General features: G+C 41.9%; 1 protein-coding gene across 1 annotated transcript in view; it reads left to right on the top strand.

The window, feature by feature from the left end:
- Positions 1-2,229: 2,229 nt before the first annotated feature.
- The window catches only part of PROM1 (prominin 1), a 78,955-nt gene continuing 65,175 nt past the window's right edge, over positions 2,230-16,009 (top strand). Inside the window, exon 1 of the mRNA XM_085304267.1 lies at positions 2,230-2,253. The gene's annotated coding sequence lies outside the window, so the exon portion shown is untranslated. The remainder of the gene's footprint in view (positions 2,254-16,009) is intronic.

The following is a 16,009-nucleotide window of genomic DNA, read 5'->3' as shown; positions in this document are numbered from 1 at the left end:
ACTCACTAGAAAGGAAGTACAGGAATAATAACCAACCTGGGAAGCGAGTATATGGCATATAGCCTGAARGAAAGTTCTGGTTAGCTCTGCTAAGAGACACTAAGAAGTCTTTTGTGCAGTCAACGGGCAGATCTGTAAACTAGGCCAAATYTGTGCTACCTCCATGCCAAGAGTTGCTGATAATTTATTAGTTAGGGCTGCAGTGTGTCAGAGAGAGAAGATCGGTTGCTGACAGTGACGAGACTTCTTTTTCCAAGGGAAAGACTTGCCATTATTGTTGCTGTTATCATTAGATATGTGGATAACTTAGTAGCTCCTGTGGGCCTGMTGCTTGCTGGCAATCATCTCTGTGGAAGGAGGATAAGAGGCTGGGTTATGCCACAAGACTCTCCAGAAAGGACCAGCAAGTGGAAGGTCCCCCCGAACAGGGGAAAGCATGATGAAGGCATTAGCCATCTTTTAGAGGTAACAAAGGGGTGATGAGTGTACAGTATGGTATAGACATCATACTGAAAGACAGTATCATACGAGAGCAAATAAACTCAGTTTTCTCTAGTTAGYCAAAGTGCAGGTAGACAGAGACAATGAAATTGTTCAAATCCTCTACTTACCCCCTATTTTTTTTCCTCATGGCAAAATGTATCTGTGTATACCTAGGAAACACTGAGAATGTTTCAGGTCCACCAAAAATATCTCTATTTCTGTGCAAAAAGCAACGAAAACTCYTCTTTTCTTACGGCTTCAGGGGGAATGCTACTCCAAAACACAAAAGGGAGGACACACGTCTTCCCCATTCAGACTGACCACAGACCATGAACGTCATGTGCACTGAAGACAAGACTCTGTTGCAGCATGATCTAGCAGGCAACTTGAGGATAGACTACGCCTTCTGTCTTCATACACTTGCAAATAGGTAATGGGAGAGTTTTCAGCATGGTCATCTTCTTGGGGAGGAAGAAATTCTCCCTCCATAGGAAGAATTTCTGGGGAATTGCATGGACTACACTTGTTCTTTTCTTCTTCTTCTTCTTCTTCCTTTTAAACATTGTTATTGAATTGCATCTGTTTTGAAGCATGGAGACTAAGTTTTGTGTGAATATCAGTTGTGGAACCTGAATCCTTATCAACAAGACTCAAATCCCATTAGTACTGTGTTTTGGATAAAATATTCAAAATAAAGTATATATATTTGCAGGGCAAAGGAGAAATAAATTAGTGCATGGAAAAGATAATTTTATGTAGGAAAGTATGGCTTGAAGTGTGTATCTGAGACTTGAGAAGATATGCATAATGAACAGGGAAGTGTGCTATTGAATTTGGGTATTTTCTGTAGGCGGATGATAGAAATTGCAGGGAAGTGATGTGTAAATAATGCATATACATTTAGTAACTGMCCCACTGTTTCTAAAATAGAGGAGAATATACCAAAAAGAGCCTGGCAACAATGCTCAAAATATGTCTCTAAGCCACAAGAATATATACATCTCCCAGTAGCAATTAAAAAAGCATACCAACAATTTGGGGATTTTATTTTGATGATTCTTTCTTCCCTTCTGTCCTCTTTCATTTTGGGGGTTTTTTGTCTTGACTATATGGACGGGGGCTTTGATGCATGACTTGTTTAAATACTGAACTTCAGTTGCCAAAGGGTAAATTCACATAAAGTGTGTGCCCTCTTTGTGTACCAATGAAAATAAGTGCATACACAGTCTAATTTGTTTATAAAATCTCAGAGAGAAAAACATGTGCTGCGCATGAATCTAAAAGAACATCTGGCTCAAGCAAGACCCTGTAGACTGGAATTACTAATTAATGTTTTTCTAAAGGGTATATTGCAATTCGCTGTAGTACTAGGAAAGAAAGATGTTCACAGCAAGACAACAAGGACTGCAAGTATTTGTATGCTACTGAAATCTTCAATCAAAAGCACCACAGAGTTACCGTAATGTCTTCCTCTGCTTTCGTATTCCTAAATGGCCCTTTGTGATAGAACGTAGTATTCGTTTGGGGAGCAAAATGACTGTAAATTGAGGAAGGCAATAGGCAACTAGTTTTTCCCTATGCCAATATCTTGTCTAACAACCTTCTACTCTGGTACATCCAGTGGTCTTGCGGGTGGAGGAAACCTCGTCTAACCCTGCCCACCAGCAGCACGGAAGATTCATGCCATGTAGGAGTGTACAAGATTTGTGCAAAGGACAGACACACATTCGGAAGTCTTTCTTCAGACCTGCCCCCAACCCCAACATTTTGGTAAGTGAAAGTAAGCAAGCCTTGTGAAAACCAGGGAAAATAACTACTTTCCTTGTTATTCCACTGACAGAGGACTAGAAAAAATTCTCTGCCCTGTCCTTGATCTCCACAGATTAGCTTGGGGAACTAAGCTGAAAATCTGGGTTTTCTTTGGGTGAACAACATTCTAGTCTTTTTTCTGTCTCCAGCCTCCAAGACAACACGACTCCTGCCATCCTGTCAAGACTCTCACAAACCTCTAATCATTCCCAAGGTTGTTAACAAAATGGTGCTGTGACTTTGGTAGCCTCCATTAGGCTTTTTGTTGCCTTGCTGGCAAAGAGGGTGGGGTACCCATCTCCACCCCAAAATCTTTTTCAAGTTGAAAGAACTCCAACAGACCTTCTGTTATGGCATGTTAATAAGATCTATAGAAAGTCCTTCCACAGTAGAGAATGCGAAGCTCTCTGAAAAGCTGTCTAACACAATTGATAAAGGAATTAAATCTCTTGTTTGGAGGTGATGCATGTTTTGGTCTGGATATGGAAATCCAGCTCTTGTCCAGTGCACTTAAAATGGATAAACAAGCTGTCAAACATAACTTTAACGGTGCAAATAACTTGTGTGTGGGTGACAGAATGAGGATAAATACATTTAATATGAAATCTTGTTATATATGGATGCATAGGCTGTATTTCTCATACACGATAGCAGAAATTCTAAAGCATTTTAAAGGTTTTTATAGCTCCAATGCTGCTAAAAAAAAAATAATCACCAGACTGTGTAGAAACTGCCTCCCCACCCTGTTAGTAGTTTAATGCAAAACAGGCAGTTGCTGAAGGCAGAAGCCTGACAGGGACAGCGAAGAAACATTGCAAGAGGCAGCCTTCGCCTACGAAAGCAGGAATTGCTGCTGTTATGGAGGGGTTTAGTTGTGTGGGGTAGGGACTACTCCTGTTGAGGGGGAGCAGGAGAGAGTTTCTCCCAGCAGCAGCATCAACCTCTGCTCTGGTTCTTCAGTGGTTCTTCAGTGGAAGTGGGAGCCTGTGTTATCAGGTCTAACSAACTGTGTCTGAGGAATATTCGTGGCCAAGAAGCACAAGCTCAGTTTTGTCTATGCTGTTACAAAGCCTTGTGTTGGCTTTGTCCCCTCCTGACCTATGTGAAGTCAAATCTCTGTGCAGGGTACGTGCCCGCATTTGTAACCACGGCGGTCTCATCTCAGCTGTGTTTTTCCTGTGTTGTGGGGGAGTCGCTAAAAGCATAAAAGAGTGGCTAAGCTGGTATTTGCAGTCTTCTGTCCTAATGTGACAACGATAGCTGCACAACGTTGTCCTAAGACCAGCCTTCCCTCAACGGGAAGAGGACAAAAGGAAAAAAGCTCTTAATGAAACTGAAGCTGTAATTCACGTCTAATGTGAATTCCACCACATGAAACAAAAGCTCAGCTCTGCCGTGGGGCTCTTGCATGTGAGTGTGTCTTGTGACGAACATAAACAAGTACTCGGGAGTGATTCTTTCCTTGCAAAGTGACCTCACGCTGTATTTACTGTTCTCTTTTGGGGACAGCTTGGTGACACACTTTCAGCATAAGAATCACTAAACTAGATTTTGTCATGCATGCTTGAGTCACAGGCTGGTATTACTTAATTTAGCACAGGCCATTAAATATTTTTACTGCTGTATTAGGGTCAGGACAGGAGAACTAATCAAGTGGGAATCAGCAAAGCTTTATCTGTCATACAAAGTACTTCAAGCTAATCTCCTGCAGTCAAACTTACTTCCTACCACATGTGACTGATACAGAATACCTAGAGGTCAAACTCTTCATGTAAATACACATGTACTTCCCTGTGAATTAGGTGGGACTAGTATACATGTGTGCGAGTGCGATATCAAGTATTGTTCAGGCAAAAGCAAAGTCTTTCAAAGCGAGAATGAAGATATTCTAGGTGACGGCCAGAGCAAAGACACAAAACCCCACCCCAGGCTGATCTGAAAATATTTTGTCAGTGCAACGGACGCATTGCAGTGGTGTAAAATTGTGCTYACTTCAGAGTGGCCACCTCAGTGCAGGATGTGTTCATTAAGGGTTCACAGCACAAAGTTTATTAGTGTATTAATATAGAGTTACACTGGTGGAAATATCCTCTCTACCCAGAGGCTTAATCTATTTAGCCTCTTTAGTATTCAGCTTGTTAAACATGTACAGCACTAAATAAATTGGTGCAACTTAAAATATTTATCAGATGTCTCCTTGCATGTTTAAGCAGCAAGCAGCCAGCCCTAAACGTCAACATTTTTTCCATCCCTTCAGGATAATCTACGTTTCTTCTTTTCTCCTCAAAGGCTCAATAATGCGGTCCCCTTGGTGGAACAGAGCTGGGAGAGCTGGGCAGTGTCCTGCAGAGGAGAGGTGGCTGCTTCTGGGTGAGTCCCAGGTCCTGCATGTCGAGAAGGCTGGAGTAGAGCCTGGGGACCACCTTCCCCACCCCCCCCCCCCCCCCCCATCAGGGCCAAAATGTAAATAAATCCCTGGAAGAGCAGCATGTTTCCCTTTGTCAGGCTGCAGGGCTGGCCCTCGGTGCAGCCATTTCAGACTGTTAGCAAGTTCTGTTCACACTACTGAGCAGACATTTCGGCGCTCTTTGTTTTTTCGAACACATTTTGATCACTTCCGTGACTGCAAATCTTGCTGCAGCTTGAAGCTGCTGTATTATTATGCCCTTCTACCACATGCTTTAAAAAAATGTTCTGCATCATTGCAACAAAGTTCAAAAGGAAAAACGTAAAAGTCAATTGTTCTCATCTGACCTACAAAGACAAAASAACCACCTTTAACAAAGATTTATCCCACACCCCATTTCCACTCATGACTGTGGCACATTTTAGTGATGCAATAGATTGTGCCAGGTACACACAAGAGCGCTGTAATTAGAGTTTGTTTCCAGCCGTGTCTCTCTCAGTGCTGGTGCCATACAAACACAAAACACGTTCCCTGCTGCAGAAAGCTGGAGAAGGAAATCGGAACAAAGGGTCCCGACAAAGCAGCAGCCAGCGCACTGCAGCTCTGGAGTCTGATCTCAGAGGCATAAATCCTGTGGTGATTCCACTGCATTCAGTAGTGTTACTTTCTGAACTCCCTGTTCGAACTTGCGTGAGTGATGATAGGGCCAGATACACAGTATTTTGCACTTCAATAGCATCTTCCCCCCTGAGGAGCCACACACTTCAATAGCATCTTCATCTCCCTTTTAAAGATGAGGAAAAAGAGAAGTTAGAATAACTTTCTATCATATGTATTAAAAGTCTGTGCCAAAAATAACAAAGAAATCAAATTCTCTGACTCCAACTTTCGTGCTATGACCACAAAACTATGCTTACACCTGCTCCACATGCACTCAAGAAAACTGATTAGCGTACTGATGCTTTAACTGTGTTCAACGTGGCAGTTAGATATCCATGGCTCAATGACAACCTTGAAGGCATTTCAGCTAGGGTCTTTTTGGACCCAGCTCTATGCCATAGCATCCTCAGTGACATAGGTGAGATACTGCAGGGTTTGCTTATAAACTACCCATCTGAAACCAAGCTGAGACACACAGCAGCACTTTGGAGACAGGATAATTCAAAATATTGTTGATACACTAGGAAAGTCCTAAATCAAACATATGGAATTCAAGAAAGAAAAGTGGGGAAAAAAAGGAGGAAAATCAAACACAAATAAAAAAAACATGGAATAATTGTCTGGACAGCAGTACTGCTTAAATATGCTAGAATTTGCTAGAAATCCTATATACTTTATATGAACAAAYGATGGGATGCTCTTACCAGAAAGGCAGATTCAGCAGTACATTAATAAGAATATTTTATCTGTGGCGTGGGAAGCCATTAGGTTATTTTCCTTAGGAAGGTTTCYTCCGTAAGTGACATAAGTAGGGTCTTTTTAAAAGCCTTTTTAAAAGGATATATGCAAATCAGAGAGAGGTTAGAATACAGAAATGAAAATGATAGAAAAATGAAAATGTTGGAAAACATGCCCGTTAGAATGTCTTTGAAAGAACTAGGTTTTGATCCAGAAAACAGAAGATCGAGGGAAGGACATGATGATAACAGTCTTCCAGCATTTTGAACAATGTGATAAAAACAACGGCAATCAATTATTCTCCTTGTCCACTGGGGGTAAGATGAGAAGAACTGAACCTAATTTGCAGCAACGAAGATTTAGGTTAGATATCAGGAAAACTTTCTAATTATGAGCATAATTAAGCATTGGAGCAGGCTGCCTAAGGGATTTTGGGAATCTGCCTTCTCTGGAGGTCCTGACGTGCAGGTTGCACAAATGCCTAGGGATGCAGCAGGCATGCTTTCCTTGTCGATGAGATTGCAGTCGAGGATCCTTCCCACCCAGTTTCTACAACTACATGTGATTTCTAAAGTCCTGAGTCAGTGTCCAAATGAAATGCAATATTCCTGATGCTATTATCTATATTGCAATCATCTGCTCTTCGTAGCAGTTTATAGAAGCACAAGATAGAGGCTAAAAGTTTGCTCCAGCTGGTTAAGAAATGCAGTTGATAAGACTGAATAAAACTGCTCCAGAGAAAATTTTTGGTCACAAATTAGTTCAAAATGACTTTGTATGCTGTTCAAAGCACTTTTAAATCTGGGCTAAACCTTTTCCTGCCCACTGAGAAGAACTGACATTCTGTAGATTTGAAATACAGCAACTGAGGCAGTCTAGATACAAAGGTTACCCTAGACAGATTAATATGAGCTCATATAAATCTCTTAATGCTATTCCACATGCTAATAGTGACTGACATTATAGGGTTTCCTGGAACTGATTTAGAACGATGAGAACTGCTTGCAATGAAAAGCCTGTTTATCTAATACGAAGAGCAAAAAGTCCTTAATTACTAGGCAATTTAACCAGTTATGATCTCATTTAATAGACAAATCATTCCTAAAAACAGCATACATCTCTCTCATTTCCCAAGACACTGTACTGTACTGTACACTGCTTTTCAAACAGGACTCTAGAGGCACTTCAGAAATATATGCTGACAAGAGCCGGTAAAAAGGGCAAGTTTTATTATACCCATTTTGTAAACTGATAAACTGAACTGTAGCAAGCAAAGTGTTTTTCTTGAGGTTAGAGAGAGAGGGACAAATATCCATAGAGAGATGTTTTAGCTTCATGACAGCTGGCCCCTCATCCTTTGTTCAAGCCTTGAAACACACAATTCCTGGTTAAATGGCAAATGAAACTCCCTGCTTTTCAGCACACAGATATTTGGTGGAGATTCACTGCAAGCCTTTTGCCTGTGCACATGCTTTTCCTTTCTATTTCTTTTTAATGAAAGAACAAATGTGAGGCCGTTGTGCATCTAGCAAAGGAATAACTAGAATTTTGAGAACCTTAGGGAGCTGAGCCATTTCACTGAGCGTAATCTTAGCTCACAAACAGTACAGCAATCCGGGCTAGTATTGCAAATCCTGCTTCAGCAGCAAAGATGTTATAGATTTCTTCCCCTCTAAAATTGGGGTGAAAATAGATGCTTAAAATCTTAAGCATCCAGTTATAATAATACTACCTCACTCCTCCATCACAGAGAAGACTCAATATTAAAAGAAAAAATTGACTTAGTCAAAATTGAAAGACAACATATTTAATCTGTCGTTCTTTGGATGTTGCAATACAGCAGTGACTGCAGAAAATACATACCGGAATGGTTCTAATATGCACAAACTTCTGCTAGAAATTCAACTGAAAGGATTTTTCAAGTTTATGTGGTGTGCTATATCACTAAGTACAAACTAATAACATTTGATGTACACCAGAATTCAAGTTTGGCTGACAGCTACACACACATGTATCTCCTCTTGTTGGGTTTAGTGTAAACTTCATTCCCATCCCAGGAGAGATTTTGTTTCCCAGTCTTTCTGGGAATTCTCATAGATTTCACATAGACAGGAAATATTTTTCATGTGATTCCCCTGCTCTAGGTTTGGCAATTCTTGGGTGGAACTACTATATATACTTTTTTATAATATTTTCCTGTTTTTTTTTTTTTTTAACTCAGTGTATAAAGATATTCTGCAAGCTACTTAAATCCAATTATAAAATCAGCCAGCAATGTGCACTTTTGGAAATATGAAACAGCTGCCAAAGAAAGCTCAACGTATATCTGACATGCACTTTCTAATTGCATATTTGTACTGAACCAACCCTCACATAGCTCATAGAAAATATCACAGAATCACAGAATGGTTGGGGTTGGAAGTGACCTCTGCAGATCATCTAGTCCAACCTCCCTGCTCAAGCAGGGTCACCTAGSACATGTTGCACAAGACTGCGAGTTTTGAATATCGCCAAAGAAGGAGACTCTACAACCTCTCCGGGCAACCTCACAGTCACTCGCACAGTAAAGAAATTCCTCCTCGCGTTCAGGTGGAACTTCCTGTGTTTCAGTTTGTGCCCATTGCCTCTTGTCCTGTCACATGGCACTACTAAAGAGTGCYATGTGTCARGACAATAAGCCCCATCCCCTTGACATCCTGCCTTAAGTATTTGTAGACATTGCTAAGATCCCCCCTCAGTCTTCTCTTCCCCAGGCTGAAGAGGCCCAGCTCTCGCAGCCGTTCCTCACAGGGCAGGTGCTCCAGCCCTCTGACCATCTTCGCARCCCTATGCTGAACACTCTCCAGTAGCTCCATGTCTCTTGTACTGGAAAAATATATAAATTATATATATAAATATAAAGTCATATGTATCACTACAGATTATTGTGGATTACTTTTTATAGGATGATTGCTTCTACAGTTGAAGCATGATCTGAGAATTTATTTCTTTTACTTACTACAACAGCAGAGGGTAAGTACTATGAATCTGCAAAAGCAAATATTTAAGGCTGTAGAGAGGCAAATGCTAGGACGAGTAAGGTGCAACAAAAACAGAGATCTAGTAGCCTTGAAAGAGCTTTCCAAAAATATGGTGGAAAAATCTTATCATTTGGACTTGTAAAATTAAATTGGACAAAACAGCACGGATCCAGTTTGTGGGAATCATCTGTTTGGCAGGTAGATGGCTTTGGTTGCCCTGTAAGGCCCTTCTCTGATTGGTTTTCCAGATAGTAGAATAAAACATAGAGGAGTTAAATCGATGGCCCAGCTAGTGAGAGGGTAGATGGATAGAAGAAAATGCAGAGGAGTTAAATGAATTGTCCAGATAGAGAGAGGAGTGGRAATGGGAGTTTGCAGTCTAACCTCAGTTTATTAGACCTTGGGCTCTTCAAATGTCTGTAATTCAACACTTGTGGAATTAAAGAGCAGCAAGAATGCCACRATAGAAGTCAGCTTCAGATTTATAGACAAAGTATTAGTGTAATAAACAACAGCTTCGAGATCTGTCAAAAGACCTGTTCTGCCTCAGGACCTGTGTGGGATTTGCAGGCTTTATATAGTATATAGCTACCTTCTAGCTGGCATTTTTATCATTAATCACGTTCCCTCTTCCCTGTCTTTTGTCTGCCCCATCTGCTTTGTACCACTGCCTCTTCCCAGCATGGACTCTCCTTTTCTACTGTGTGCTCTTGATGCAACARTATTCAATCACAGGTGCTATTTTAATCAAGTGACCAGGCAATACCAATGTTTTAGGTGTTAAGATATGTTCTTTAATGTGGTTCTTTTTAGTATTTGGTTAAAAAAGTAAAAAATAAAAGCAGTGAAGTCCTACCCAGCAAGATTCTCTTCAAGAAGGGTGCCACACTAAGGTAATAGCTTTAGTTTGTCAAACAAAAAGACTAAAACAACATCATAAAGCTCATCTGGCATGAAGCAGGGCAGGACCAAGAAGTGAAAAGTAGATTTTAAGATGAGTATCACAAGTACCTGGGTGGTACCACACACAATACTTTGATGTTGCTTAGTCCTGTGGAGCCAATATATTGCCCATCACTACTATGAGGCTGTTCAATAAAGTAGAAAAGAAATTAGAAGCTGAAACTACACAAACTCAGACTTTAATAACAAGTGTAAACAGCCATTCAGATAGTTTACAATCCAACAAAGATCCATTGTCGTCTGAAACCTAGATATCTATCTGTCTCCAGAAGAAATGCTCTCATGAGCTTGATGTTGAAACTACTGTGTGAGTCTTTATGGCCTCATGTATGCAAGGTGATCAGAACTTAACAACTACAGATCAACGAGCCTATGAAATAAGACTTGATCTGTCATTTCTTCATCAGATCCAGTGCAGACCAAAGAGCACATGATTTGCTGCAGTCTTTTTTATGAAAGTAGGAGAAGAGCAAGTACCAGCATGAAAGCTGTGCTTTGTTTCACTCAGATTATGTGTGCAATGTCTCTCTTATCTGTGCCAGGGTGGGSCTCCAGGCCAAGGGTGCAGATGGTGGGACCTGCTCAAATGAACTGGCTCGCACCCCAGGCTTCACTATGTCTTGAAGTATACCAGTCTACAGACCACACATGAACTAGTACCCATGCAGCAGGAGACTAGAAACCTGAGCAGCATGACAACATAGATGTACCCCCACCGTATTCATTAGTATTACTGTGAATTCAAGCAGAGATGGGAGGGAAGCTCCGGCCCGCATCAGGGCGGGATCAGGAAGCAGACTCGGGCTCTTGGAGCATGACGCTGACTCTTGCTGTGCTGCCTACACAAATACAGCTATATGCTACCCCTAACTCAGGCTAGATTTTAAGCCGGGGGAGGGGGTGATGGTGGAGATGGGGCAGAAATGCCTTATTTTTTTTTTAAGGGAGGAAGAAGCTCACCACCCAACCCATAAGACTGGACTAGGTAAAAGTAAAAATTGTTTTCTACCCACTCTATGTTATAAGAAACCTAGCAGTGAGACATTAAACACACCTTTATAAAGAGCATAGAGAACCTTGGTCTCTTAACTATCTGGCCAATAAATTTTCATTTAGCTGAGTTTCAGTCCGTACGAGGTAGTTCTCTCTCATAYAGCTCGCTTGAGGAGGCTTGCACTACTTGTAAAGTTAATAATAGAAACTAGAGCAAAGGGGTCTTGTCAGGTTAATTCTGTGATGTGTGTTGTTTACGCGCTTCCTGCAAWATGTGGTAGGCGGTGTTGTCATTCTCCCTGAAAACAGAATGAATGAATGTCTTCCTTTTTGTATTTTGTTTTGCTACAGACATTCTGTATCGATATTAAAAATAACCCTCTTCCAATCTTCTTTACTCGCGTCAGACACAATTTACTCGAGGGCAGACAGACAAAGCAAGGTCACTGCAGCAGCTAAGCTCATAAGGAAGGATTATGTATCGCAGAAGGCACAGGGCAGTTACCCGGCATTGGGGGGGCCTCTGTTTACCATATCGAAAGAGGTAGGGTCACAAACACGGAGGAAAACTGATTCTTTTCCTGACAGACAACTGACTAGTGATATCAAAGACTTTATGTTTTTGATAGCTTTCATGAGTGTACTTGGTTTGGTTCATTAATTAATTTTGCAGCATTTTGTTCTTACTAATGTACAGATACTTTATTAGATRAATTGCTTGTTTAAACCATGTATTGCAGCCTCTCTTGCCTGGACTGCTCAAGTAGCTTACAAATGAGGTAAATAAATGCATTAATTAAAACAAAATCAAATCAAATAAATAAGCCACAAGAGAGAGTAAAGAATCTATCAGTCCTCATCACCAGATGTTTCTTTGCTAGCCCAAGGCGAGGCAGAGACGAGGCACACTGCTCTACTATGCACAATTTTTGGCCACTTCCATCACCTTCACAGGTAACTTACACAGCCAGGATTCAACTTTGTGACCATGCCTTTGCAACCCAGTCTGGCTGAAGCCTCCATGTGCTACCACAGGACAAATGATACACCACAAGAAATGGCCACAGCTGTAGCGAACTATTAACTGCAGGCACACAAGGAATTACCAGTAGCTGAGCACAGATGTGCCTCGTGGCCATACCCTCATTTCAGAGGAGAAAGAGACCAAATTATATGAGCAAATTTGGTAAATAGTAGCATCCTTATCTAAAATCTTTCCATTCTACAAGGTGAGGGKATGGTTGTGCAGCAGGTTTTCGGGACTTAATTTGAACGCATTTATTTAAGTCCATAAATTGCTTTCTAACAAACTGAAGTCCCCTTGCTGATGTGGCCAYATCTTCCATCAGACTCACTGCAAACTGTTACGTACTGTGGCTATCTGACTGCTTGTTACATACTGTTATGTACTGTTTCGCCCAGAGAGAGAACCTGAGAGCAGCTATCCAGGCATTTTGCATTACCAGAGTAGCACAAGGCACTGGAGCTGGACCCAAGATGTGATACAGTAGCTGGCCATTACCCCTCTACCTTCTATCGAACAACATCAGAACCAAGTCATGCTACTTCTGTTCCAGTGTCAAAAGAGATGAGCCTTTCCCGTTTTAATTTCAAGTATTCCTGACATACTAATTTATCAGAATGTCAAGTGTCAAAGCTTGCAAGCAGAAATGAAACACAGAGATGATGGAAAAAAGAGTGGGGGGAGCTCATAAAAGGAGCTACACGCTCCGTTGGTACATGCATCATGTAATCCCTGTCATTTTGTATCTTTGTTTAGCTGTGAAATCTGTTAGAGCAACTAGTAGTGGTTTTCTCAGCTGAGAAGAGATGACTATAATTTTTAAGCTCCTTGATACATTGTCATGTAGATCTRTCACAGCTGTGAGAAGGGGGCACAGCACAGAGTAATAGCAAGACGGGTGAAGCTGACAAAACATCGGCTCTCTGAAGGCATTGTAAAGTGATATAATGTAGGATAAATCTTTCGTTCAGATGAAGACAATCCTCACCAAAATATCATAAACTGGCATGAATCAGAGGTCTGCAATAAAATGTCATGTTATTTCCTACGTTTGAGAATGAATGTAAGATTATCCATTTCCTTTTTTATTTTCCTTCCAGAGTAATGAATTAACCAAATATAYTGCAGCATACAGCATACATTAATTGTACTTATGTTTCCCACTGTTTTTAGGGTTCCTAATCCTTCTTTGGGAATTTTTGTGGTTTATGTCTAATACAGCAAATGTTCCCCCTCTGACCATTTCTCTGCTTCCCATCACCCCTCTTCCCTGTTCTCCCAGAGTCTGCAGAACTTGGRCTAGTCTGGCTCCAGCCTGGAAGAGTTCACAGCTCAGAGTCCGGGCTGTGATCTCCCACAGTCCTTAATCCCTTAAGCCTTGCATCCCACAGAATAATTAAGGACAAGGAGGGATGGAACTGTGCATGTCGGGGAGGGGAGAGGCCACACTGACAGGGAGATGAGGAGAAGCGGGGAGTGGGGTATGAGSGTAACTGATAGGGACCTGGGAGCAYTGAACAAATAGGAGGGTTGGCAGAACACGCAGGGCTGAGCCAGAACTGAAGGGGACTGCGGCATCGAGCTGCAGGAGGGCTGGGCAGAGCTAGGCAGGACTGACGGTGGGACGSGGAAGGACTTGGAGGGTACAGCTCACAGAAAACTCGGCTAGATAAACTGGGTTGACTGTGGTGCATGGGCTGAATTCCCTTAGGCAGAGGACAGTGTGAAAATACGCGTGCTGTGTACCCTAAATCACTTTTCCCAATAACTTTGTTGCAGGCAAGGCACAGCACTCCTCTTCCTCACATCCATGCACGTTTCTCTCCCTGAACAYGTCACATACTCAGCAAATGGCCAGAGAAGGGCTACACACAGCACAAGGGTTTTGTTAACCTCACTCTTTTTTCTTTTTTGAGTGGGGAGGTTTGACTTACGATTTTAGATCAGACTGGCACTACCATACCTAGTTTAACTCCAACTAATGAAAAAGGCTACTTATCTAATAGACCTTTAATCACAAGGTCTACTTAAAAATCAATTATGTGATACAACTGTCAGAGTTAAGCTCTAAATCTCATGTATCTTACTGTTATCTGAGGATTTTTCTCTAAGATAAGAGAAATGATTGATCCACAGCCAGATTTTCAAATGCTCACCACCAGTAAGTAAGGGTGAGGATTTTTCACCCAGCTGTTTCTGTTTTGGACACTTACAAGCAGGTTTTCAAAGGCCTCAGCACCTACTGTGCTGTGGTTTGGAAGACCACTTCCTTATTTATGTGAGCAATTAGGGGTTTAGCRGTCTTGGGAACTTGACCATAGCTCTGAGTGCTGAGATCATTTGAAAGTTTACGCCACAAAGAGTGAAGGTAGAAGGCATCTTGATTAATTTTAGTCCAATTGCCCTAGGTARGAAATGACCACAGAAATGATACTGTGTGATTGCTGGACGCTAAGTTTTCTTGATTCTCTTTTTGCCTTTTAAAATTCCTTACCATTTTTACACGTTCCACTTTTCTAAYGTGACTGCATTACACCGTGCATGTAAATCACATAGCAGCATGTATTTCACAGTGCCCACAGCCAAATGCCAAGCAGGTCAATGCACTGCTAAGCAGGACCAGACAGTGGTTTGGATAGTGAGGAGACAGGGAGCAAAGGAAAGGGCTGCAAACCCGTACAGCATTTCCCACTTTACAGTTGTTCACCTTTACAAGACATGCTGTTAGCAGAGAAAAACCATCAAGGAAAGGTCAACAGTCGCTCAGAGCGCTTTCAAGTCAGACATACACTTGGGGTTGGCAGCAACACAATGGGAGGCAGCTGGAGCAGTCATGCTTCCACATACCACCTCATGGTGACACGCTCTGGTATTTTAACCAGGTGCTTTTCAGGGAACATATTTAAGTTCATAATACAATATAAATTATCTTAACTCAGTCACTTCCAAAGACCTCAGGGGAACTCCATGTCTCAGGCTGGATACCAATARTGTAAAGAGACTCAGATGTGAACAGAAAGCTCTAGGTGTCTTATATTGATRGCACTATTCATAGAACAGGGGAAAAGACCTTACACATGGATAATACTCATCAGAAAATAGGTATCGGCTTGCTCTGCTGAAGAAAAGCCTCCTTTAACAGAGCTGGTCTTGATTTAGTTTAAATCCTTCTGTGAAACCTATTATCTTTTTCCTGTAACTCCAGTTCCCCGTCTTTGCTTATGCAAACCACAGCAATTTCTCATCAAATCATGATGTGGTAACTTACCATTAACTTGTAGTAGACCAATTACTTGCATTAATTAGTAATCTAAAATAAAATCCAAGTGTTTTCTGCTTTGATTTCTATTTGCTAACACATAGCTCAGAAAGGGAAGTGCTGCCTTCACCAGTGTTTTTAAGGACCTCTGAGGAACCAGTATGACCTTGGATGTCCAATGTAAATTCTTGCTTTGCCTTCAGCGATGCTGAAATAACGGAGGACTTACTAAGGGAGGTAAGAATCGCTTTTGTATCCTATATTTCAATATTGCAATGGGAGGAACCAAATTGAAGTGTGAAAGCTGCAAATAATATGAAGAACAGATGAGGGATGCGCAGAGCCTTTGAGATGCGAGTTGCTGTACGCTGACCCCCAGGGAAACTGCTGCTCGTCTTACTAGCAGAGCAACGCTGGGCCTCGGAGGCGAAGTCACTTGGGGACCGAACAGCGGTCCCGCAAGTAATTAGGACCTGGTCCAGAAATCAGGGCGCCCCTCAGAATGGATACCGCGCTTTTGTCCCCAAAGCTAACAGGGGAAGACGGGAGCGATAGGAAAAAGCGACCCCGGCGCACCGCGGGGGCACGGCCCAACGCGGCGCGGCGAGCCTCGCCCCACTGCGGGCCCCGGGCCCCGCCGCCGCCCGGGCCGC

This window comes from Rhea americana, unplaced genomic scaffold, assembly GCF_003343005.1.
Source record: "Rhea americana isolate MKP2758 unplaced genomic scaffold, rheAme1 scaffold_205, whole genome shotgun sequence".
NCBI classification, from domain to species: domain Eukaryota; kingdom Metazoa; phylum Chordata; class Aves; order Rheiformes; family Rheidae; genus Rhea; species Rhea americana.
Note: the sequence above shows the minus strand (reverse complement) of the source record. Positions and strands in the feature narration are given on the sequence as shown.